General features: G+C 40.9%; 1 pseudogene; it reads right to left on the reverse strand.

Annotated features, from left to right (window-relative positions):
- The window catches only part of LOC138071573 (tigger transposable element-derived protein 1-like), a 30,621-nt pseudogene extending 3,817 nt beyond the window's left edge, over window positions 1-26,804 (reverse strand).
- Between the last annotated feature and the right edge of the window lie 230 nt (window positions 26,805-27,034).

The following is a 27,034-nucleotide window of genomic DNA, read 5'->3' on the forward strand; positions in this document are numbered from 1 at the left end:
CTCATTCCCAGCAACAATTTTAAGCAACAATTGGCAAGAAGATACTTGTTTGCAATAGTTTCTCTTTATAATTTCCTCTCTAGTTCTTTTATGCAGTCTTCTACTGCCCATGGCTGTTCTTATACCATTACAAAGTAGGCAGCTAGCCAAGTGACAGTATTTCAGAAATAATGGAGTGTTTTTCCCAACTTATATGATACCACTCTCCTAGGTTTTCCCTTACCCGATGGAGTGTTTTTTCTGTTACTTTATTGGCCTCCTTTTTCTCTGTCTTCTAAAATTGGGGTTCCCCAGCATTTATTTTTGTCATGGCTTTTCTTTTCTATGTATATTCATTAAGTTCGAATCTCGTTTAGTTTTACGGTTTCTATATTGCCTCTGTGCTGATGACTCCCAAAGTTCTATCTCCTTAGTAGTTCAGACACCCATCTCCAATTGGTTTCTTGTAGGGCAGAAAGTGAAGAGGAACTAAAAAACCTCTTGATGAAAGTGAAAGAGGAGAGTGAAAAAGTTGGCTTAAAGCTCAACATTCAGAAAACGAAGATCATGGCATCCGGTCCCATCACTTCATGGGAAATAGATGGGGAAACAGTGGAAACAGTGTCAGACTTCATTTTTTTGGGCTCCAAAATCACTGCAGATGGTGATTGCACCCATGAAATTAAAAGACGCTTACTCCTTGGAAGAAAAGGTATGACCAACCTAGATAGTCTATTCAAAAGCAGAGACATTACTTTGCCGACTAAGGTCCGTCTAGTCAAGGCTATGGTTTTTCCTGTGGTCATGTATGGATGTGAGAGGTGGACTGTGAAGAAGGCATAGCACTGAAGAATTGATGCTTTGGAACTATGGTGTTGGAGAAGACTCTTGAGAGTCCCTTGGACTGCAAGGAGATCCAACCAGTCCATTCTAAAGGAGATCAGCCCTGAGATTTCTTTGGAAGGAATGATGCTAAAGCTGAAACTCTATTACTTTGGCCACCTCATGCAAAGAGCTGACTCACTGGAAAAGAACCTGATGTTGGGAGGGATTGGGGGCAGGAGAAGGAGATGACAGAGGATGAGATGGCTGGATGGCATCACTGATTCGATGGCCGTGAGTCTGAGTGAACTCTGGGAGTTGGTGATGGACAGGGAGGCCTGGCATGCTGCGATTCATGGGGTCGCAGAGTTGGACATGACTGAGTGACTGAACTGAACTGAATTGAATGAGTATAGCAAATATGTGCTCAAAACATAATTCGGTTTATTCTGTCCCCTAGTTCCCTCCTCTGCCCTGGTCAAACCTATCTGTTCATTACATAGTATTTTTCATCTGAATGGTAGTACAATTCGCCCAAATGTTTAACCGTAAAACACAAGAATCATCTTTGATTTCTCATTTGCTCTCAAACTCACATTCAATTCATCATCAAATGCTCTCAGTTTTATCTCTAAAAGTATATACTACATATACCTAAGTTTCTCAATCTTCCCTGTTAGCACTCTAGTTAGTAATCATCATTGCTCAACTGAATTATTATAATAGTTTCTTTAATACTTTTTGTCCTCCTCTACAACCAGCCCCAGGACTACTGTTTTCCAAATGTTAATAAATCCCCTTCTTAAAGTCATTTGGTGGCTACATGAAGTACCTCTCTGGTCTCAACTTGAGTGACACTACATAGAATGCAATGGTTTACTAAGTTTTAGTGGAATTGTTTTTTTCTCCAAACCACTTCATCCCAAAAGTCATCCCATAGGTGCTCCTTGACCCTTATCTTATCTAAATAGTTCCCTCATCCACCAAGTCAACCTATCCCATCATCCTGTTTTATTTTCTTCTTTGTAGTAATGACTATCTGAAAGTACTTGACTGTATTTTCAGTTCAGTTCAGTCGCTCAGTCATGTCCAACTCTTTGTGACCCCATGGACTATAGCAAGACAGGCTTCCCTGTCCATCACCAACTCTTGGGGCTTACTCAAACTCATTTACATCAAGTCAGTGATGCCATCCAACCATCTCATCCTCTGTCACCCCCTTCTCCTCCTGCCTTCAATCTTTCCCAGCATCAAGGTCTTTTTGAATGAGTCAGTTCTTCTCATCAGGTGGCCAAAGTATTGGAGTTTCAGCTTCAGCATCAGTCCTTCCAATGAACACTCAGGGCTGATTTCCTTTAGGATTGAGTGGTTTGATCTCCTTGCTGTGCAAGGGGCTCTCAGGAGTTTTCACCAACACCACAGTTCAAAAGCATCAATTTGGCACTCAGCTTACTTTATGGTCCAACTCTCACATCCCTACATGACTACTGGAAACCATAGCTTTGACTAGATGAACCTTTGTTGGCAAAGTGATGTCTCTTCTTTTTAATATGCTGTCTAGGTTTCTCAGGAGGTGGCTAAGACGGTCTGGTATTCCCATCTCTTTAAGAATTTTCCACAGTTTATTGTGAGCCACACAGTCAAAGGCTTTAGCATAGTCAATGAAGCAGAAGTAGATGTTTTTCTGGAATTCTCTTGCTTTTTCTATGATCCAACAGATGTTGGCAATTTGATCTCTTGTTCCTCTGCCTTTTCTAAATCCAGTTTGAACATCTGAAAGTTCTCAGTTTTCATACTATTGAAGCCTAGCTTGGAGAATTTTGAGCATTACTTTGCTAGTGTGTGAGATGAGTCCAATTATGCAATAGCTTCAATATGACTAGTTTTGGCTGAAAAATTCACTTCCAAAATGGATGTGATATAATGGATGGCAAACTTAAACACATAGTTTTGAATGGGGAGCTTTTCTTGACCTTCAATTTAACTACTTGGAGACTACATCCATGGTCATGACCAATCATGTCTGAACTGATTGCAGCAAAGGCTTGTAAAGGCAATACATATTTTTACCAGTAGCATCACTTTTTCAAATGAAATCGTCTGTAGAACCCAGTGAATCAAAGAGGTAAAAATAGAATCACCTGGTAAAGCAGAGGAAGAATTGATGTTTTTGAGTTGTGGTGTTGGAGAAGAGTCTTGAGAGTCCCTTGGACAGCAAGAAGATCCAACCAGTCCATCCTAAATGAAATCAGTCCTGAATATTCATTGGAAGGAGTGATGTTGAAGCTGAAACTCCAATAATTTTGCCGCCTGATGGAAAGAACTGACTCATTGGAAAATACCCTGATTCTGGAAAAGATTGAAAGCAGGAGGAGAAGGGGATGACAGAGGATGAGATGGTTGGTTGGCATCATAGACTCAATGGAACTGAGTTTGAGTAAGCTCTGGGATTTGGTGATGGACAGGGAAACCTGGTGTGCTGCAGGCCATGGGGTCACAGAGAGTTGGACACAACTGAGCGACTGAACTGAAGTGAACTGACTGAGGTTGGTATACTGAGCCTGCTCAGTCGGTCTTTAACCCTGAAGCTTCTCTAGAGGGCCCTAACCCCCACCATGTGATCCTGTGGCTCTACACCATGAATAGCTTGAAACATTGGTTTAGACATTTAATAGAGTACAATATATGGTAACAAGACTAAGCCCTATTCCTCTAGCTTAAGGCCATTTTAAATATATATTTAGCAGTATTAATGGAAATCAGAGACCCTGTACAAATTGACCCTATTCAGTTCATGACCAGAGAATATGTCCTATTTAGCAGATAATAGGCCAGGACATGGTTCAGTTTGCTAGGATCAGGGACTTGTGGCACTGAAGTCAAAGATTAAATCTGAGCACCCAGTGCAATGCTGGGGAAATTACCCTTAAGATTAATGGATGATTCCAAATTGCTAGTAGTCGAAGAGGAGTTCAGCTGAAATCACTGAATGATTGTTTTCATAGAAAAGATGTTCATGTTTCTCTTGTTTCTTTATAAGTCATTGGTATTGTTACAAACTGTGACATTCTGTAGTGTTGGGAAATAAAACCTTGTGGGAGTGGACAGCTCAGGAGACATGCTTGATCTGAGTCCTTACCATCAGTAATCAAACCCAGATACTGTTTTGCCTGAAGGCTCATTTCCTTATAATAGTGAGTGGTTCTGTGACCAACAGGTAACTTGGCAAGAGTTTATCAGTATTCTTTTGGTAATCAATTCAAAAAATAAGATCACTAAGATTATTTCCAGGAACTAGAATGATATCAATAGCAAAGGCCATTTGGAGAGAATGGAAATGTCAATATAGCTATCATCTATCTATGGCCCAATTAAGCTGGCACTTTAATCAAAAGAGAAAGTCAATTTCAATATCTGTCTTACTAGATAAAGACAGCTGCTTTTTAAAAAGCAGTTTTAAGCTGCTTAAAACCAGTTTAAATGATCAGAGATCCTGGGTGTGTATGTGCAGACCCAACCAAAGAAGACCCATAGATACTCTCTCCCATTTTAGGCCAGAAACTGACCTAAAGAGCACAGTTCAACTGTGTTTCTTCTTGGGAGAAAGGGTAATTTTTTAGCCTCTCTCAAAACCTTCCAGGTCTTACATGTATCCAAGCCTCAATGTGATGTGACAGACTGAGGACTGTACTATGGTTTATCTAGGTCCTAAATCCTTTTGTTATCAATTCACAGGACACTTTTCTTGGGTTCCTAGTGATGACCTGGGTGGTTTAGATGGTAAAGAATCTGCCTGCAATGTGGGAGACCCAGGTTTGATCCTTGGTTTGAGAAGATCCCCAGGAGACGGAAATGGCAACCCACTCTAGTACTCTTGCCTGGAGAATCCCATGGACGGAGGAGACTGTTGGGCTGCAGTCCATGGGGTCACAAAGAGTTGGACTAGCTTGAGTGACTAACACTTTCACTTTCAGTAATGACAACATAAACTTTCAGATTGGTACATCAATCAATTCTCCATAAACAGGATTGGGTTAGAAATAGGATCAACCTGTTTACCAAAATGCACCTAAAGAATGAAGGTTCAGTGTAACTGTGCCCTTTCCCACCACTCCTGCCACCATACACAGATGCCCAGAAGGAGGGACAGTAGTGTGGCCAGCCAGTGCTGCCGTCGTCTAGGCGTCCTGGCAAGCTTGAGAACAGGGCTCCCAGTGTCTTCAGAAAAGTAGATCACAATTGAACTTGAACTTTCAGCCCTTTTTTTTTAAACATTTCTATTTCTGAAAAAAGTTTCTGCCAACAGGCTCTTAAACCTTCTGATTTCATTCTAATCGAAATTCTTGGTTTTGGGGTTTTTTTTTTCCCAAATAACTTTTGTGCTAAGTCGCTTGGTCATATCCGAATCTTTTGCGACCCCACAGACTGTAGCCCACCAGGCTCTTCTGTCCATGGGATTTCCCAGGCAAGAATACTGGGGTGGGTTGCCATGCCCTCCTCCAGAGATCTTCAGAGAGTTGTTCTTCCAGGGACTGAACCCAATCTCCTGAATTGGCAGGCAGATTCTTCACCACTGAGCCACCTAGGAAGCCGAATAACAACTTCATTGATACACAACTCACACACCATAAAATATGCCCCTTTAAAGCATACAATTCAGTGATTTTAATATATGCACAGAGTTGTGCAACCATCACCACTATTTAATTTCAGAACATTTTCACCTCCCCTAAAAGAAACCCCTTACTTGTTCACAGTGACTCCCCTTTCCCCAGCCCCAACTACTGTCTCTATAGATTTGCCTACTCTACAAATTATTATTTTGTGAACTGCATTATATTTTCCAAAGGTGTTTTCCTAAATGTTAGAATAATATCCAGTTTTCTTTCAAAGTGTGCATACAATAAGTAGATTCTTAGAGTTTGTTTCACTGTAGAAAGAGCCCAATCATGATTGTTTCATGCTATTATTTTTTTACCTAGTCCTCTTCAGTTTACCTACTGCTTGTCTTATCTGAGAGGCATTATAGGTGGCTAAGAGACTGGTATTTGGAGACCTGTGTTTTCATCTCTGCTCTGTCAGTTATGAGCTCTGAGATAGTGGGGCAAGTTATTTACTTCTCTGTACCTCAGTTTCCCCTTGTATAAAATGAGAATAGTAATAGTACTTGTGTTGTATCAGTCAGTTCAGTTCAGTTGCCTCAGTCATGTCCGACTCTTTGTGACCGCATGGACTGCAGCACTCCAGGCTTCCCTTGAATGAAAAAACAAGGCATAGTGCCCGACGTATATAAAGTGCTTTCTTAATGATAGCTTTTATTATATATAAGTTACAGAATATGACCGAAGTTGGATTGTTACAAACATGCAGTCTTGACAGATTCTGAATGAGTTAGTTCAGCTGTGACAATAACATTGAAGATATTGACATACAAAGCTAATATTTTAGTTTCTTGTATATTACTATGTCGTTATTATCTCTTATCCCAAAATTAACATTAATAACTTTCCTAAAGATCTGAAATCCCTGTATCTTTTCTTCCCAAATTCAACTAAGGTCTCCTAAGCCAGTGGGGACTCCACAAAGAGTAACACAAACCAGTGATCTAGCCAGTTGATTTGCATTCACTAAAGTCTTAACTGACATTTTCAAATGGGTTTCAGGGTATCACATCCAAGAAGAAAAAAGCCTCTTGGTTGCAGGTCTTAGGTTTTTCAGCTCATGGGAGAATTGGAGAAAACATTTTACATTTTAGCTTGGGTTTCACCAAGTCCTAGAGAACATCAAGATTTCCCTGAAAGAGAGCTATTTTGCCTTGAGGACTGTCTTCACTGTGTCATGGGATATGTATTCACTTTTCACCATTAGAATCCAGTAATAGGAATGGCAAGGACATAAGGAAGCTATTTCTTCAAAACAGTTGGTTTATGTATTCTAAAACTCTCTGTAAAAAAAGAATAGGAAGGCCTTGGAGACGAGACTTCACCCCCTTCAGAAAATGACACCACATGGAATGCTGAATACATCTTTCTCTCTGCATGAGATGATATTAGTGGCCTAGAAATAGAACTTGGTAAAATGAAGCTCACAGTCATAAATAGACAACTGAAGGTTTGGAAGTGCAGGGAGGGGATTTAATCAGGAAACCGTTCTTTTAATTTTAACAGTTTTTCATAGCAAAGCCACCAAGGAGCTTAGAAAGAGAACTAATTAAAACAGAGGGACAGAGGGTAAAATGATGATTCTTATACCAAGGATGCTGCAATGCAAGAAAAATGCTTTGGCATATTTCCTTCTCAAGAAAATCGTGGACCTGCTTATGTGAGCCACATCCCAGGTCAACTGTACATGGTAGCATGCTTTGTTAGAATGTGTATTCCAATTAGAACGGTGCTGCCTAGAATTGGACCATGAGGGTGGCAAGCAGAGGAAGACAGCATTTAATACACTGTCTGAGGAGCTGTGCCTGCTGTTAATTTGGCGGCTTTGAAATGGCACATGGATCTGGGTTTATTGTGAAATTTGCAGATGACTGAACCAGAGTATTGGCCAAAATTTGGCGCTGGCAGCCTGCAACAATTCAGCAGCCTCATTTGGTAGTTAAGAGCACAGGCTCTGGAAGTAAATCTGCCTGGGTTTTACTTTTTCTGTCCTTCTTTGCTTACCTCCCTCCTGTAAGTGTTTAGTAAGTGCTAAGTAACATATAGGCACCATGCTAGGTGGAGATACAATGTGGAGCAATACTAGATATGGCTCTTGTCCCTTTAAAGTTTTGCATCTAGGATGGGGAACACGTGTACACCCGTGGTGGATTCATATTGATGTATGGCAAAACCAGTACAATATTGTAAAGTAATTAGCCTCCAATTAAAATAAGTAAATTTAAATTTAAAAAAATAAAGTTTTGCATCTAGTTAGGGAATGAACAACAGCAAAAAAAAAAAAATGTAGGAATTACTCTGGAAGAAACATACAAGGTTTAGTGATGTGGTAAACAGGGAGTGTATAATCAGGCAGTGTGGTAAATTTTACTATCTAAACTGTGTCAATTTGCCCTTTCTTAACCTAAAATTGATCTCATCTATAAACCAGGGATAACAATGGTTTGTTGTCTATTCACTCAGTCGTGTCCAACTCTTGCAACCCCATGGACTGTAGCCTGCTAGTCTCCTCTGTCCGTGGAATTCTCCAGGCAAGAATACTGGAGTCGATTGCCATTTCCTTCTCCAGGGGATTGTCCCAACCCAGGGATTGAACCCATGTCTCCTGCACTGGCAGGAAGATTCTGTACTACAGAGCCACAGAAGAAGCCCAGGGATAACAGTAGAACTTTCTTTATGGGGTTTTTGTGAACATTAAAAGAAATAATATGTGGTCCATGCTTCAGGTCACTTCTTGGCCGTAACAACCATTGTTATGGCTGTTCTATTATAAACAAGGGCTGCTGCTGCTGCTTCTGCTGCTGCTGAGTCGCTTCAGTCGTGTCCAACTCTGTGCGACCCCATAGACGGCAGCCCACCAGGCTCCCCCGTCCCTGGCATAGTGACACTAAACCGTCTCTTCTCCAAACCAACATTCTAAGTCCTTTGGTCATTCTTCCCCTAAAATGCTTTCTTGATCTCTTGCTGTTTTGGTTCTTTTTTCCAGACACTGAGACTGGCGTTTGGAATAATCTCATAAACTAGCACTGGGAGAGTACTCAGCTGAGGTTCTGAGAGATGGTTGCTAGTGGAAAAGTTGAAGTGCAAGCATATTGGCAAGGCGTGGGGGAGGGGCTAAGGCAGAATAGCTAGCAATATATTAGGTGTTCAGTATTTCCACTAGTCTTCTTTCAGTGTCCCTCATTTGATCAGTGGACATTTTCCTTCTCAAGTTCAATCGAGATTATCTCTCCATACTGGAACCTGTTTATGTAGGAGCTGCTACATTTAATTCCAGTGATGTAACCCAGGTGATGCAGCAGTAAAGAATCTGCCTGCCAATACAGGAGACGTGGGTTTGATCCCTGGGTTGGAAAGAGATTTCCTGGAGAAGGAAATGGCACCTCACTTCAGTATTCTTGTCTGGAAAATTCCATAAACAGAGGATCCTGCTGGGCTACAGTCCATAGAGTCACAAAGAGTTGGACACAACTGAGTACACACACACATAAATGACTAAATTGGCCTTTAATGTGGGTTTCAACTGGCTGACCCCACCTCAGTCCCTACCCTGATGTTGGCTTTTGGTGCCAAATGACCCTGGAGGGGGTATAGATTTACTATGTGATATTTGTTATCTTCAATATTTTTGTCCTATTGGAAAACCTGATAAGCTCACTTCTATGTCTTTATTCCAAGTTGGAAGGAATAGTCAGTAAAACAGAAAACAGAATAATCATGGCAATGGGAGAGAAATGACAAGGCAGCAATACATGGAAATGAAGAAAGTAACTGGAAGTTTGTAGTCAACAGCAATCTAACTATGTATTAAATGCTTTAGAAGCCGCATCATGATGTTGGCAGGCTTCGGTTTCTTCCTCAGTTAAATAAAGCTAAAACCAATTACTTCACAGGATTGTGGGGAGGCTTAAATGAGTTAATAACTGAATGGTGCTTGAAGCAATTCTTTTCATAGCGTAAGCACACATTGAGAAAGTGTCACTATCTTAGTATGAGAATGTATTTGCTTATTAAAATCCCTGAGCTAGATCAAGAGAGGTGGTAAAGTCTACTGTACAGGGTGCTGACTAGACCTCAGTTAGACTCTTGTGTCCAGTTCTTGGTGCCATGTGGACACATTTTATTTGTACCACTGGGTGTTTTTTTAACTATTAATTAAGCTTCATGTTTGTTCAGATTTAACCATTTTTTAAAGTGATAAATATAAATAACATAAAATTTACCATTTTAACCATTTTTAAGTATATACTTCAGTGCTTCCCTTGTGGCTCAGCTGGTAAAGAATTTTCCTGCAATGTGGGAGACCTGGGTTTGATCCCTGGGTTGGGAAGATCCCCTGGAGAAGGGAAAGGCTACCCACTCCAGTATTCTGGCCTGGAGAATTCCACGGACTGTATAGTCCATGGGGTTGCAAAGAGTTGGACATGACTGAGTGACTTTCACTTTCACTTTTCAGTGACATTAAGGATATTCACATTGTTGGGCAACCATCACCACCATCCATCTCGAAAGTTTTCTCATCCTCAAAAAGTGAAACTTGTACCCATCAAAAAATAACTCTACATTCCCCATGCCCTACAGCCCCTGGCAACAATCATTCTGCTATCTGTATCTATGGATTTGATTACTCTGCTACTGCTGCTGTTTAGTTGCTAAGTCATGTCCAACTCGTTACAACCCCATGAACTGTAGACCACCAGGCTCCTCTGTCCATGGGCTTTCCCAGGCAAGAATACTGGAGAGGGTTGTCATTTCCTGACCCAGGATCAAACAAGCGTTTCCTTCATTGTCAGGTGGGTTCTTTACTGCTGAGCCACCAGGGAAGCCCTTGATTACTCTAGGTACCTCATGTAAGTGATATAATAAAATACTTGTCCTTTTGTGTCTGGTATATTTCACTTAGTTTAATGTTTTCAAAGTTCATCCATGTTGTAGCATCTGTTAGTATTTCCTTCCTTGTTAAGTCTGATTAGTATTCCATTGTTTGGATATACCACATTTTATTTATCTGCTCAACTCTTGATGAACATTTGGGTTGTTTCCACCTTTTGGATATTGTAAATAATGCTCCCGTGAACATGGGTGTACAAATATTTCTTTGAATCCCTGCTTTGAATTCTTTTGAGTATATACCTAGAGGTGGAATTGCTGGATCATATTGTAATTCTGTGCTAAATTTTTGAGGAGCTGCTGTACAGTTTACACAGTGGCTGTACTATTTTATACCCTTACCAGAAATGCATAGTATTCCAATTTCTTTCCACTGAGTAGTCTTGGGGCTTTCAAATTAGTTGCCAACACTTAAAAGTCAGGAGATTGCACATCTGTCAACACACCTTTCCTTTATGTCAAAGGCTAGGGAGAAGAGGTATTATTTGCTTTAATTTCAGATTGAGAGTCTAGGTACCAAAGATAAGGAGTAGAGGTTCTAGGGACGTCAGTCTGGACTCAATCTGAAACCCCTGTGACATAATGGACTACTTTGGAAAATAAAGAGTTCCCAGTCATCTCTTGGCACCTTATCTGTCAGAGATGTGGTAGAGGAAATTGGTGATCTGAGTGAAAGTTTGAAATTGAAGGCCTCTTTGGACTTATCTCCATCAAATATTCCACCATATTAAATACTACAGTTACACAACAGAAGTTATTTCCATGAATGCTTTAAACCATCATGACTTTACAATCACCATGCACCTAACCATAAGATATTTGTATTTTAATATCTGCTATAGTCTTCAACCCCCAATAATGAATCTATCTGTAAAGGAAGAGTTTTTGGGTGTTAGGATCTGGGATCAGAGGAATACTTTGCCTGCCTTACCCCATTACTTATTTTGTCTATATAAGTTCTGGTTGCAGGAGCTTTTATGAAACCTATCTAAAATTCCAGGTTAATCTGCTGCTGCTGCTGCTAAGTGGTTTCAGTCATGTCCAACTCTGTGCGACCCCATAGACAGCAGCCCAGCAGGCTCCCCCGTCCCTGGGATTCTCCAGGCAAGAACATTGGAGTGGGTTGCCATTTCCTTCTCCAATGCATGAAAGTGAAAAGTGAAAGTGAAATCGCTCAGCCATGTCCGACTCTTCGCAACCCCATGGGCTGCAGCCACCAGGGATTGACATCAAGCCACTTAAAATGGAAAAGACAGGGTCCTTCTTGGGTTCATGAAGTATTATGTTTCCTTTGGTCCCCATCTCCTATATTCACATGCCCCATGGACAGAGGGTACCATACATTGACATCCTGCTATGGGATTTTCCAGGCAAGAGTACTGGAGTGAGTTGCCATTGCCTTCTCCAAGGTTAATCTGAAATCTGTATTTTCCACTTCCTCTACTTCCTTTGCTTCTTCATAAATAGCTTTCCTACAATGATGGATGGCCCATATTTTTAATGGACTTGTAAAGATGGAAAGTATGACTGGCTTAAAGGGAATTGAGATAGAGATTTTGAGTATGTTTATTTTAGTACAAAGGGGATAAGAAATCCTCTCCAGCACCTGTAGGATGAGAAATTGGTCCATTTCCCCTAGTGGCAATGGGAAAGCCCATTAGCATCTATCCATAAGTTGAGGGCATCTTGTTTCTTATTCCAAAATTTTGGCCTCTGCATACTTAATGGGAAATTTAATCTAGCAGCCCTTCACTAGATGTGTGAAGAGTTAATGATCCATTCTTGACAATAGGACTTTATGAGCCTTGAAATCAATAGCTCTCATAACATCAGAAAAATTGACATTCTTCCACCACAGATTAGCACTGGTCAATGCTACCATGCGTGAAAGGAGATTAGAGAATGAGATGGGGAGAGAGAGGAGAATAGAAACAAAATTCTCATTGTTTGTGATCCCAGGGAAGCTGGGCAATATAGGCACTAACTCTGAAGATCCCTTCTTCCCTTCTGCAAGGGTCTGGAACAGTGGCAATAGGGAATGTCCTGAGTATTCTTAGAAAGTAAGATGTATGGTACCCTCTGTCCATGGGGCATGTGAATATAGGAGATGGGGACCAAAGGAAGCATAATACTTCATGAACCCAAGAAGGACCCTGTCTTTTCCATTTTAAGTGGCTTGATGTCAACAGCACTACAACTCTTTCATTTCTGATTCCCAACAGGCAGTAGAATGTAATTTTAAGCATACCAACTTCAGAGACAACCTGGGTCTCAAGGTCAGCTCTGCCAATTGCTGTCTGTCTGCTTTCATCTAATTCCTGAACCTCTTCAGATTTTAATGTACTCATCTATTAATGGAAGAAGTCAGAATAGCACAGGCCACATATAATTGTTTTGAGTATCAAGTGTGGTAATGAACACACCAAACAACCAGATGTTGGCTAAGGAGAAAGAATATGTCAGTAATATTTCCTGCCAATAGTATATACACAATAAATATCTAACTGCTCTGCTTAACACAGAGTTGGCCTTGAAGGAGCCTAAGTAGTATGACTAAAAATTGTTGAGTGAGTTCCTTATATGAGATATCTCCATTCCCTGTCATGGCATCTGAAATTTCATTTAAGATTTAATTTACTTGTCTATGGAAGACTTTCTGGTCCTCAGTAGTGTCCTTTGCAAAACTGGGGGGGGGGGAAAGAGGGTCGGGGGAAGAACCTCTGTGAAAGGGAATACCAGAAGCCATTAGTAGAAAATTCGTCAAAAATTTTTATTGAAAGTTCATTTGATAGCCAACCAGAACTAGCTTTTTGAGAACATCTCGGTTAAAGTGAAAGTGAAAGTGAAGTCGCTCAGTCGTGTCCAACTCTTTGTGACCCCGTGGACTGTAGCCCTCCAGGCTCCTCCGTCCATGGGATTCTCCAGGCAAGAATACTGGAGTGGGTTGCAATTTCCTTCTCCAAGGGATGTTCCCAACCCAGGGATCGAACCCAGGTCTCCTGTATTGCAGGCAGATGCTTTAACCTCTGAGCCACCAGGGAAGCGGAGAAATCAGGACTACCAGAAAAGGGGTAAAAGAAATTAAAGGAGAATTAAAGTGAGTGAAGTTGCTCAGTGGTGTTCGACTCCTTGCGACCCTGTGAACTGTAGCCTACCAGGCTCCTTTGTCCATGGGATTACCCAGGCAAGAATACTGGAGTGGGTTGCCATTTCCTTCTCCAGGGGATCTTCCCAACCCAGCGATTGAACCCAGGTTTCCCACATTGCAGGCAGATGCTTTACCATCTGAGCCACCAGGAAATTGGGGGTACTAAAACCCAATATTACAAATGGTACAATTTGCCCAGTAGTTCATCAGGAGTTCAGGATACTTAGCAAAGGTGATAATTTTGGTAGGGATCAAACTAAACAACAGACTGTATATAAGCAAGGGATACAACCTCCAACTCTGTTTCTTGGCTAGGATGAACTAACCTCTCAGTGTCTCAGTCTCCCTGTCTCTGTAATGCTAATCTGCATCAGGTCATCTACTGAACTCCCAACCAGACAGGCTATGTGTCGCTAGCTGATACTGAAGACAAGCACTTTTTCAGATTTCTCCATCTGTGCAAAGGAGGAGGTAGCTGTCCCAGGATCATGTTGTGAAGTCCAAGAGCTTACCCCATAGGGCGTCTCTCTGTGAACATTGTTGTTCTTTACTCCTTCCCGTTTTCCATTGTCTGCCTACTGGCAGGTTGCATTCCCAGTCCTTCTATACCCAATTCAGTATCCCTCAGATGAAGATCAAGTAGTTTAAGCCATTTAAGTCCTGAACAAAATTTTCCTACTGTTCCCCCACCACACTCTCATACACAACTCTGGGTATGGTATGATTAGAACTGTCTAGTTCTTGGTTGGTAATAAAAAGTCCATGCGGCCATTGGTTTCTGATCAGATATTCTACCAGTAATGTAAGTAGCCACCATTATGTTAATATCAGTGCTGCTTGGCTGTCAGCTCTGATATTGGAAATTGCCATGGTCAGGGTTGGAAATTGAGTCAGGAGTTGATGATGGCTGATAGTGTCTGAAATTTATTTTGCTTCTGCCAGCATTTGCAGTTTAAGTCCTTTATCAACAATTAAGTAAGAAAATCATTTTTCTTTTTGAAATTCATTTTAAGAGTGACAAATACTAAAGGGTGATTTTGGCTCTAAAATGCAGGTGGGGTAGCTCCTGATACTACATAAGACCCAGCCAGTGGATAGGAAATGAAACTTGATTTAGACCTTTTATGATGGCCATGTCTATGTGTTGTCCTGAAGAGGGTTCTAGAGTGGTAGTCTCCAAAATGGCATTCTGGAAGAAAATATTAGAAATTCTAGTGTTATCTTAACTTTCCTTATATGAAAGGAGTTAAGATATACTTACATTTGATATTCAGATTGACATTTGTACCCTTAGTCTCAGAGGGTCTCATGCCATTTGGATTCACAAGATATGCTGAGGGAAGGGGAAGAATTTCACAACTAGAAACTCATTGATCTGCCTTCAGAACATTGCAATGCATTGCAGTTTGTGTGTTCCAGATCAGTGAATTTATGAATCATATTATCTGATTTTAATTAAATAAACTTGCACAAAATGAACATGTGGCTTAATAAATATTTCTGTAAAGAAACTGTGGATTGAATATCATACTCATCATGTAAGCACAAATGAACAACAATCAAATGGCAGAACTGGCAGCTCTTCTCTTTTGTGGTATGAGCTATTCATCAGCTATTATGAAGGTAAAACCAGGGGTTATATAATTAGTTTAGAAAAGCAGTTTTCCAAGCAGAACAAAACAAAGTTATTGAAAAGGTTATTTAAGAAAAAACATTATGTCCAGTGTTATTAATGGTCATATTTCATACTAGATGTATGTTTTGCTTTGAGACATTAGTGAATCACAATGGATCATATACATAATTTATAAATAAGTAAACTTAGCTATATTTAGACATTTTATCCAAAAATTTTTTATAATGTGGTACACAATCTCTGCTCTTATGCTAGTTATGGCTCTAGTTAGATTGTTGTTGTTTAGTTGCTAAGTCATGTCTAACTCTTTTATGACCCCGTGAACTGTAGCCTACCAGGCTCCGCTGTCCATGGGATTACCCAGGCAAGAATACTGGAGTGGGTTGCCATTTCCTTCTCCAGGGGATCTTCCCAACTCAGGGATCGAACCCAGATCTCTTGCATTGCAAGCAGATTCTTTACCACTAAGCTGGTTAGGTTACTGGAGAACTAATCCTAAGGATAACTTAGGGGAGAAAAATGCTTATTTCTCCACACTTTTTCTCCCTCTGTTCCTTAGCCTTTACTCTACCTCCTCCCTTTCTTATTGTTTCTCCAGTTTCTTAAATCTAAATTGTTCCAATATTCCTATCCCTACCCCCACCTGCACTGTCAAATCAATAATTCCCTCTCTATATAATCGGTTATGTTTACTCATTTAAAACTTCTCATAGCAGATTTATAGCCAGGCTCTTGACACTCATATTTGTTTATGAAGAAACTCTTCCCCTTTTCCTAGAACATAATTGGATTTTTAAATAATCCTATAAAATAGTGACTTCTTAAACTAAGTATAAGGTCAAGATGTTTTGCTAGTCTAGATTGTATTTGCTGAATAGAAAAATATTTATTCTTGTGGGCTCACCATATAATTTTTTAAAGGACTCTAGTCAAGTTCAAGCAATGGCACAATTGGAGGAAGAGTGATCCTGTTAACAGTGAAGCCAGTAATCATTCAATTAATAGGATTCCCAGGAAATCCAAGCACTCTCCAAGTAACAGCATAATTTGGTTTTACATAAATCAGGACTTTTTCAGTTGTGTGTAAGAAAGGAAATAACTGAAAGTGGTTTTGGAAGAAAAACTGACTCATGTAAGTAAACAATCCAGAGAGATATTTAGCACCAAGCATGGTTGGATCAAAGTATTGACAGCCAAGTCATAAGTAGTCTGTTTCTATCTCTTGGTTTTGCTTTTCTCTAAGCTGGTGTTATTCTCAGTCAAGATAGATACCAACAAGTCTGGATTTACATCCTACTAGCTTATCAATCCTAGTAGGAAAATCCTCTTTTCCAGTAATTTCAGTTACTCTTATTGGCCAGAACCTGCTTTTCAAGTCAAGGGGGTGGGATCATTCATATGAACTGAGAGTGGTGATGGAGTTGTTTTCTGAAGGAGACCTAGGGTACTGCCAAAGGAGGAGCAGTGGCCTGTCAAAAGCATAAAGATTTAACTTTCTTATTATGGCATCTCTTAGTCTGAATGTGACTTCTCTGGGGCTGGTCAATTGCTTTCATTGTTCAGATGGTCCTGTTTCCAGTGAGATTCTTGGCTTTTGGTGAAAGTAGAGCCTTGCTCTTGCTTTCATTGTGTCCTAGACAACAGGTAAAATGAATGTGCAACAATAAAACATCTTGAGTTTGTCTTGTGTTCATTCTGTATTCCTCATTCTCTTTCTCTTTACTAGATAGATAATAAAGGAAACAGCTCATTTCTTAGAATGGAGGGTGAGTTCTAAGATTATCACTGTGGCAACTGTATAGAATCTTAAGAAGTCAAGGACTTAAAACCTTTTTTTCTTGAATATGTAGAGGCTCATCAGACCCATGGGATCTGTAGTCATGGCCTATATATATATATATATATATATATATATATATATATGAAGACAATACTCTCCTTATGTTGTCTTGGAGACAAAAAATAATATTTTTACCACTTCTCCAGAAATTCCCCGTCTGTCTTCCCACCCTACCCATTACAGTAGATTCTTTTACTGTGGGGGACAGAAAATGCATTCTAAAGTCTAGAAGACTGGCTAGTACTACAGAAATAGGCCCAGCCTTAATAGCCCAGTCAGTGAGCTTTTAAAATCATCTTTAATAGTAAAGATTTTCCTATCCTTCAGTAGGATCCAGTCAAAGAAATGCTGAATGGGGCTGATGCCAAGAAATTGACAAGAAGATCCCCTGTCCCTAGTATTCTAGTGACACGTGTCTTGGGCTTTCCAGCTAGTCACCAGTAAAAGAAGTGAGTGTTGGGAGAGGGAAATCATTACCAGTGTTCACCCTCATTTAGCCCAGGTTGGACATATTATGATACAAGTGTTGATATATCATGAAAACAGAATTATTGACAATTCTCAACAGGTACTGAAGTGTGCACAGGATGCTGAACACTGCTCCTTTGGATGACATTTTGCAAACAGCCTCAACTGGGTGTGGGAAAGTGGAAGAAGGGTCAGGAAATGAGATTATCATCACATGGATTTTTTTTTTCTGCTGGTTCAAGCTGTCACTTGTTAATTGTATTCAGCTCTTGTCACTGTTGGTAAAGAAGGGCAACTGGAATTATGAATATGAAACCTTCCAGCTTTTAATTCATTTGTAACCAATGACTGATTGACTAGCACAACTAGGTTTGCATTTTAAACAGCTTTTGGGCATCCTTCCACCACCTAATACAATACACATAATTCCCTGACAGCATGCCAGAGATAATGCAATTACCATCGAGTTTCCTTAGACATGTTTTATATTATCTACTTAAAAGAATCCTATTTCCTTGCTGTAATCTAGTTTAACTTGGACCTGACTATCTAAAATGAGACAGATAGTTTAAAGACAAAAGGATAAACTGGGGATGGACTAAGGTGCTTGTTTCCTCTGCCTCCCACATGAGACCACATCTTCTGTGTAATCTGGGTCAATAAAGAGGCCACAGCCCCTAGCTCTGCACCCTCATATACCTAAGGATATTGGTGGTAGCTTCAGGATATTCCCATGGAAGTTTCCAGTTATAGGAAGAATTCTCGAGGTAACATTTCGTTCATTTCCCTCACTCTAGGAGGAACTACATTGGGACTATTCCAGGAGACCCTGTTAGAAACTGCTTGAGCGAGGTCCCTCAGCTTTTCTGGGCCCTACCCATTAATCCACAGAAGTATCCATTACCCTTTTCTCTCAGGAAGTTCTTCTTTATATCTGATCTAAGTTACTGACAGTGGAAATTAGTGCTGATTTTTCCTTAATGAAGATTTACAATACCATCTTCCTCTTCATGTAGCCATGCCCTGTAGTTCCTAGAAACCACAGTCAAATCACTCTTTGGTCCACCCTTATGAAGTTGTTTCATTGCCTTTTTTTTTTTTTTTTTCTTTTAGGCCTCAGTTTTGAATATCTATTCATTAGCTATCTGCTCTCCTTGGACCCCCACCTGGGTCTCCCACAGGTGCTGAATTTGTAGAGCTCAGAACTGGCCCCTGTTGTTACAACCAGAATAGGTGTAGACTGGGACTGCTGCAAAATCAGGGATAAGTCATCTGACTAAGAATCAGTCCAGGAGAGATGTGGCCCACAAAGTTCAATTGTGCAACTTTATGTTTTAGGTAACACCAAGTGAGCCTGGAGAACCACATTATGTCTATTATGAATAATGAAAATAATTACATATCTTCCAGATTCTTTCAGAAAAAAAATAGTTTAGCCAGGCAGAACATAGATGTTTGTGTCTCCTACTCACTCATATGTCACCTCAATGTCAGGCCAGCTCTCACATTGCTCCCATAAAACAACCCCAGTGGTTTCCATTCCCAGGCAGGTGAGAGTTTAGTGGAGGGGATCCGTGTTGCACTTCCCACCCATTTCAGACTCTCATTCAGCCATGAAAACAATGTCTGGCTCATAGCCCTAAGGAACATGTTCCTTTCTGATTGGCCATTTATTTGTTTAATAAACACATATTGTATTTCTTCTGTGCCAGGCAGTGTTCTAAGCACTTTACAAATACTAATTCATGTAATCTTCATGACAACCCCAGGAGGCAGTTACTAACAATAACCTCATTTTACACATAAGGAATGTGTGGCCCAGAGTTAATAAATAACGAGGTCACACCATGAATAAACGGCAGGACAGATTTAAACCCAAGCAGTTAGATTCCAGAAACTGCCTGCCTACCCACTGTCTCTCTGCCTTTTTGACTCTTTATTCCACCCTCCAAGCCTCATCCCTTTTCCAAGATGAGACTTTGATCTCTCCTAAACTCTTATTTTTCCAGTAATTTTCTCAGGTACCTTATGTACATAGTTCATGACTTGGGGGAGAGAGATAGCTGAGAGAAATCACCCTGTCTAAATGGTAAGTTCTCTTTTACTTTGTGCATTTTGTTTTTGTGCTTTTTTTTTTAACCTGCATTATGATGAAAGTTTTCTCTCCAGCTGCTTAATCAATTGCTTTCTCAATGATCAGAATGAAAAACCTGGTGAGAAATTTGGGTGATTCTCTTCATTTCTCAGACGTCTGTGATGGGCGCAGGCTGAGAGGCCAGCATTTTGCTCTTTTTTCATCTATTGCCTGCAGTGTCTGTAAACTTGAGGTGAAACATAATGCCCTAGATCAGTGGTCCTCGACCTTTTTGGCACTAGGGACTAGTTTCATGGAAGACAGTATTTCCATGGGCCGAGAAGGATGTGAGCAATGTGGGGTGGCTGTAAATACTGGAAACTTCACTTGCTTGTTTGCTGCTCACCTCCTGCTATGTGGCCCAGTTCCTAATAGGCCCCAAACGGATACCAGTCCATGGCCCAGGAGTTGGGGACCCCTACCCTAGAACACCTCCAACAGAATCATGGGGAGTGGGAAATCTTGTAGAAGGACAAATTCCTGGGCTTCCCTCAACCTACTGAATTAGGAAGGTGATCCAGGAACAGCATGTATCAGCACATATATCAGCAAGCTCCCACTGCAGTTATTCTGATGTATACATAAGGTTGAGATTCACCACCCCAAGAAGCTTTGTGAATGGCTAGGCTGCAGAACTAATGTGGAGCTTCTGAGAAAAGGCAAATCCCCTGTCTCCACTCCCAGAGCGTGCTAGTTAATGTTTGACAACCATCTCTCTGAAAGAAAAAAAAAAAAATCTGACTTGTAAGCCTTTGCCAATTTCCACAGTGTGAATATTCCTACCGTGATTTATTTCCAGCTCCATACATGGGGTCACTGACCTCAGACTTGGGAAAGCATGTGTATAATCAGTTCTTGTAAGCCATAGAAAGCTGACACCTGCACACTGGATGGGCAAATGTGAGAGTGTGTGAGTAAGAAGTTGGTAGTAACATAGGGAGGCCAATGTTATTAAATGAAGCTAGTCAAAAGAAACCATATGCAGAAGAGAGCACAGTATTTGGTTTCATTTATATGAATTTCTAGAAAAAGCAAAACTAAAACAGTTGTTGCTCCTGGGGAAGGTGGGAAATTAACTACAAGAGGCAAGAGGGAAATTTCTGGGGTGATAAATGTTTCTATACATTAACTCAGATATTGGTGGTTGTTGTTCAGTCACTAAGTCATGTCCAACTCTTTATAACCCCATGGGCTACAGCACACCAGGGTTCCCTGTCCTTCACTATCTCTCAGAGCTTGCTCAAACTCATGTACATCAAGTCAGTGATGCCATCCAACTATCTCATCCTCTGTCATCCCCTTCTCCTCCTGCCTTCAGTCTTTCCCAGCATCAAGGTCTTTTCCAGTGAGTCAGTTCTTTGCATCAGGTGGCCAAAATATTGGAGCTTCAACTTCAGCATCAGTCCTTCCAATGAATATTCAGGACTGATTTCCTTTAGGATTGACTGGTTTGATCTCCTTACAGTCCAAGGGACTCTCAAGAGTATTCTCCGACACCACAGTTTAAAAGCATCCATTCTTCAGCACTCAGCCTTTTTTATGGTCCAACTCTCACATCCATACCTGACTCCTGGAAAAACCATAGCTTTGACTATATGGACCTTTGTCCGCAAAGTGATGTCCTGCTTTTTAATGTGCTGTCTAGGTTTGTCAGTTTGTCATAGGTTTTCTTCAAGATGTTGGTTATATAGTGTAAACACAAATATAAAAACTCAGAAAACAGTTAAAAAAAAAAAGCTGTAGCTCGTAGGTGGCAGACCTCAGTTTTAGATCCACCTCTTTCTCACTTGAAAGTCCATGCTTTTAACTCCTCCATTTTCTATGCCTTTGTGCACACTATAGCCAGTTTCAGGAATATTCTTTCCCTCCAGCTCTGTCTATGTAAATTCCACCCACCCTTCAAGGCCTAGTTCAGTTGCAGCCTCTTCCTTGATGTCTCTGTATTATCTCCTCACTCCCAACAGATGTGTCCTCCCCCATTGCTGTGGGCTGGGTAATGGAAAGATGTCTTTATTGAAGGCTTGCTCTTGCAGCAGACCTACCCTGATTAAACAGAGCAGCATGGTGCAGGAAAGCAGTGGGATAGAGTGACAAGAGCATGGATTTGGTGGCTAGACATACATGAACTCAAACCCCAGTTCCAATATATTAGTCACCTCTCTAAGCCTCAGTTTCAAAAGATGTAAAATAGAAATAAGAGTGACCCTGCAGGGTCATTGTAAATAATGGCGATAATTTATGGGAAGCACTTACACATTGTGGCTATTATTGCTCATGTATTTGTACTCTACCAACAAATATTATTCCTGACTTTGCATTTTCAACTATTTGATACCAAAGGCATAGCCTTCAGTGTAGCTTTCCCTTGATCAACTGTGAATACTACTCTTCAACGCACCCAACAAAAAGAATAGTGTTCGAGATTGTCTTTGGTGACTCTCCACCTCACCCTGAGCTTTGGTCAGGTCTGCGAACCCATGCAGAAGCTATGTTAGTTTCCCTGCATGTATAAATGGCTGGCTTGCCTGATATACACTTGTCCCCTCCTGACTCATCTTCTTTATGGCTTTCAGGGCTCTGAGCAAGTCAGGAGGGATAAAGTTGGAGTCGAGATAGGCCCAAGTACTATAGTACCAGAGTATCAGAACCCATTCTCCATACACTGCTTGAGTGGCACCAGGCCCAGTGTGCTGATGAAGTGGTTGTCAAAGAAACAGCCAGTACCAATCCATCAACCCAGCCTTTGGCCTGCAGGCAGGAGAGAGTCAGATGTGTTTGGAGTTCACAAGCTTAGGCCTGGATCCTACAGGATAATTGCTGCCAGCCTGGTGTACTAGAGAATATCCAACTCTACATAACTTTGGTGTCTAAAGACTGTCTAGAATATTCTTCTTTAAAGGCATTATTGAAGGCTGCTTTCAAAGTGTGACAACTGTGAGTGGGGCCACTGTCTGCTGTGGACACCTGTGCAGAAATCAGTTTATCAGCTTAGTCAGTCATTCAGTAACGCTGAGTGAGATTCAGGCACAGTTGTGGCCAGGAATGACTGATTTGCTCTCAGAACTGGGCAAGGGTTAACAGAGCTCTTGAAGAGTAGATTGTGAGAGGAGGGGAAATATTAGTGCAGTTTTGAAAGTAAACTTGGCCATTCAGAAATGCGAGTTTTGTGGCTCAAGAGACAAACTTGCCAGACTGCCATCTTGTCTTGGGTTGATTCTGGATCCCAGACTTAGAGCATCTTCTTTCTTGAATTGCCAAGCACAGGTGAATCCACTCCCTGTTATCCTACACTGAGAAATAGTAGATGATGCAGTGATGATATTGGACATACTTGTATGCACTTGCTGACAGCGCAAGGACTCAGGGGTTGCAGAGCTGTATTTCAACAGCCTTTTTCACGGCTAACTCTCCCTACCTGTGGATGCAGAGATCCTGGGGGAGCCCCACTGGCTCCCCAGAAGTAAGGATTTGAAGAACACTGAGGTTTGTCAACACTGATCACATTTCTTGGAAGAATCTTAGTTTAAGACAGTGGTAGCCAGTGAGGACAATAGCTCAGGATCATGATCGGCTTTGGTTTGACTCCTTCCCTGCCATACCCACACAGTCAAAGGCACCATTTTCATTTTAATTGTAATAGTCAGTTCTGTGAGGGATGTGGAGTTCTTTTCCATATATTTCTAACTTTGTCTCAACAAGATCTTATTAGCTGGAAATTATCTTGGAAGAAAATTTCAAATCAATTTATTAAAACCAAGCAACCACACTCAGTCATTCCTCACTGACTTCCTAATAAAGACAAAATGCCAGACACCCAAACCCTCTATGCAATGAGTGATGCTTGACATATATGCTGAAAAAGATGTCCCCTCTATGGGAAAAAGTCCTTCCATAAGGATTCAACATCATTAATCCTCATTTAGCCCACTCATTATCTTGTCCTCTCCTATCCAGTCTCTCAAGGGTCGATGTACTGCTTGTTTTGTACTTCCTGTTGCAGATGTTAGGGTGTTCATTTCCACTCCATAAATATTTACTGAGTGTCTATTGTATATCAGGCACCATGCCAGGCATTGAGGCTGAAAATATAAATAATTTACAATGTTACCATTTACTGAGTACTGAATATGTACCAGATACTTTAGAAGCATTTTCTCTTGAATTCTCCCAGTTTCTTTAGTATATAGTTACTATTTTCATTCCCATTTTACAGATGAGCAAACTGATGCACAGATAGGTTGAGCAACTAGCTCATGGTCACAAGTAGTAGAAGTAAAACTTTAAACTTAGTTTTCTTTGATTTAAGAGACAAAGCTTTTATTCTATCATGTATATTACTGTGGTAAGGTCTTTGCCTTTTCTCATGTGATACAAACACCATATAAGAGTTGCTGTTAGTCCCACTTTACAGATGAAAAGACAGATTGAGTGAGGTTAGGTGACTTGCCTGAGGTCATATGAGGAATAAGTAGTAAGGCCAAGATTAAGCCTTGGTAGTCAGACTCCAGAGTGCATGCACTTAACTGCTATGTTCCACTGCCTCCTTGAAAGCAATCTCTGATTATTGAATGGACTTAAAAAGGTTAAGAAAACATCTCAGTGGCAATAAGACAGGAAAAACTAGAACTAAATGTCCAGGAGATATCTTGGAATTGGCAGGTATTGTAATTCAGGTGGACCAATGGAATACCAACAAGGTTACAAGGAACAACAGACAGGAAATTTAGGTTCAGGTACAGGAGATAAAGCCCAGAAATGTCAGCCATGGCAGATAGTAGCACAAATGCACTCATCAGAGGAGTTGCCTCTGGTTTATTCCACAAAAGTCTGAAAATTTTTACCCTAGTCTGAGCCCTACCATTACTTCTCTGAGTGATAGTAGGCAAATTGGGTCTCTTTAAGCCTCAGTTTTTCTATCAGTAAAGTCAAAATTAGAGTCCCTACTCTATTTATCTTGTGGCTTCTCAGGTGGCTTAGTGGTAAAGAATCTGCCTGCAGTTCAGGAGATGCAAGAGATGTGGGTTCGATCCCTGGGTCAGGAAGATCCCCTGGAGAAGGAAATGGCAACCCAATCCATTATTCTTGCCTGGAGAATCCCAAGGACAGAGGAGCCTGGTGGGCTACACTCCATGAAGTCACAGTTAGATACTACTGAGCATGCACTCTGTCTATCTTATAGAGATAGTGTGAGGATAAAACAAAATAATAGACCCCAAAGACAGATCAAATGTTTTCATTTCTGTTAAATTCATTTTTAATTAGGTCCATTTTTCTGTCTTTGCAATATGTAGGCACCATCTGAATTTATTTGACTCTTGGTGATTAACTTATCCAAATGAACCTTCCAATTGCTTTTAGATGTATTTAAAGGTAAAAGTCAACTGTTATTCCACAGGTGTTACCCGGAGATCTCACACTGAGTGATCTTGCCTGGGCCCAAGCTGACTTCCAGTCACTTTTACTATCAAGTTTTTAGTTTTTCAACTTGCTCATTTGGTTAAGGTGGAGGTCACTGGAATGCACTTTCCTGAATTTGACAGAAAATACCGCCCCCCCCCACACACAAACTTCTTTGTTTCTTGAACCATTAGCTGGGTTTTTCCTGCCTCCCCATCCAGGTTACAAATTGTAGGAGACTAGCGGGACTTCCCTGGATGTCCAGTGGTTTGGACTTCACCTTCCAGTGCAGGGAATACAGGTTCAATCCCTGGTTGGGGACCTAAGATCCCTCATGCCCCACAGTTAAAAAACCAAAGCATTTTTGAAAACCCCAGAAACAATATTGTAGCAAATTTAGTAAAGATTTTTAATACAGTTCATGTCAGAAAAAAAAATTAGGAGACTAGGAATTTTCTCTATGTCTTAATCCACCACCCTCATCCCCACCTTCCTTACTTTTTGAGAGGAACTGAGTTAAGGCTTAAAATATATTCCCCATTTTGGACCAGATTCTCAGGAAAAGGGAGTGGGTGTTATTACACCCACCATTACATTATATTATAAATTGCATTACATTATATTATAAAATAGCAGAAAGGATGGTCAGCCAGTCATACAGTCCTCAGCTTCCTTGGGACCAAGATGTAGTAACAGTGTAGTAGGATTGAATCACACATTTGCTCCAAAGAACATTAATTCATCTTGGTAGGCACAGAGAAGAGAGCAGGCTTAACTCCTCACTGGTCATCTCAGTCACTCACCAACTACATACCTGCCAACAGAATGTGAACTCACAGAAAGGTCACAGTGGGCATAGGGCAACACATGACAGAAAGAAGCTCAAGAAACGGCCAGCGACACCCACCTCCTTCAGACTGGTTAGTTGATTTATCCTGTGGTTATAACTGAGTTGAATGTGTCTTTGGGGCTATGATTTTTTTCATGCTGGGGAGAGCTCAGAAGAAGCCAAAACACATTGTTGTGGCCCAGAGTCAACTGATCTTGGAGCTGAGCTCTATTACGTGCTCACTCAACTCTTCTGTGACCCCATGGACTGTAGCCCGACAGGTTCCTCTGTCCATGGGATTCTTTAGGCAAGAATACTGGAGCTGGTTGCCATTTCCTTCTCCAGGAGATCTTCCCGACCCAAGGATTGAACCTGTGTCTCCTGCACTGGCATGCAGATTTTTTACCACTGAGCTGCCTGGCAAGGTCCAATTCCATGGCCTTCACTATTTTGGCACCATTTGGCAAGGAGACATGGGTACTGATTTATCTTAAAAACAAAAACTTTCCGTAACAAATAGTAAGTGGTAGGTTTGTTAACCAATAAACTCTTAACCTTCTGGAACTTAAGGGCCAGAGTGTCACCTTGTATATATTTATCCTCTTGTTCCTTCTGTTGGGTCATTAGCCCTGCACAAATAGGACATAGCCATGGAAAAGAGAAACCAGTATGTCTGGAAACCTAACCTGGGTTGATGCAATAGTTGACTTTCCTAGGGTCCTCCACTGCAGTGTCTCCATCATTACCACCATATATTCTAGGGACTGGAAGCCCCTGGGTCTTTGATTGAAATGTGCTGTCTCTATGGTTACAGTCAGCTCCAGAACTAGTGATCAACCTGGCAGCATTTGTGATTTCCACAGGCTTCACTTGGGGCAAAGGCTGCAAGCCATGAGTCATCCTTGAATCCCACCCACCCACCTGTTCTCACCCCTCCTTTTCCTCTGTCACTGCCAGAGCAAATGAGTGGCTGTAGAGAAGCCAGGTTGATGAGCTCCATTTTGTACTCCAGAAAAATTTGATTTTGGATCTCTACTGCAGGCAAGTAGGGTCAACATCACTGCCCCAGTAAATATAAACATGGATGACTTGACTTATCCCTCTCAATTTCATTACAATCACTTTATGCTTAAAGGAGCAAAATAGAGGGGTTAGTACTCAGAGTTTTATGATTCTGATCTGCTGGCTGATTATATTCACCTTGGCCTTGAATTTGGCTAGTACTTATCA

The sequence above is a fragment of the Capricornis sumatraensis genome, chromosome X (assembly GCF_032405125.1).
Source record: "Capricornis sumatraensis isolate serow.1 chromosome X, serow.2, whole genome shotgun sequence".
In the NCBI taxonomy this organism is placed as follows: domain Eukaryota; kingdom Metazoa; phylum Chordata; class Mammalia; order Artiodactyla; family Bovidae; genus Capricornis; species Capricornis sumatraensis.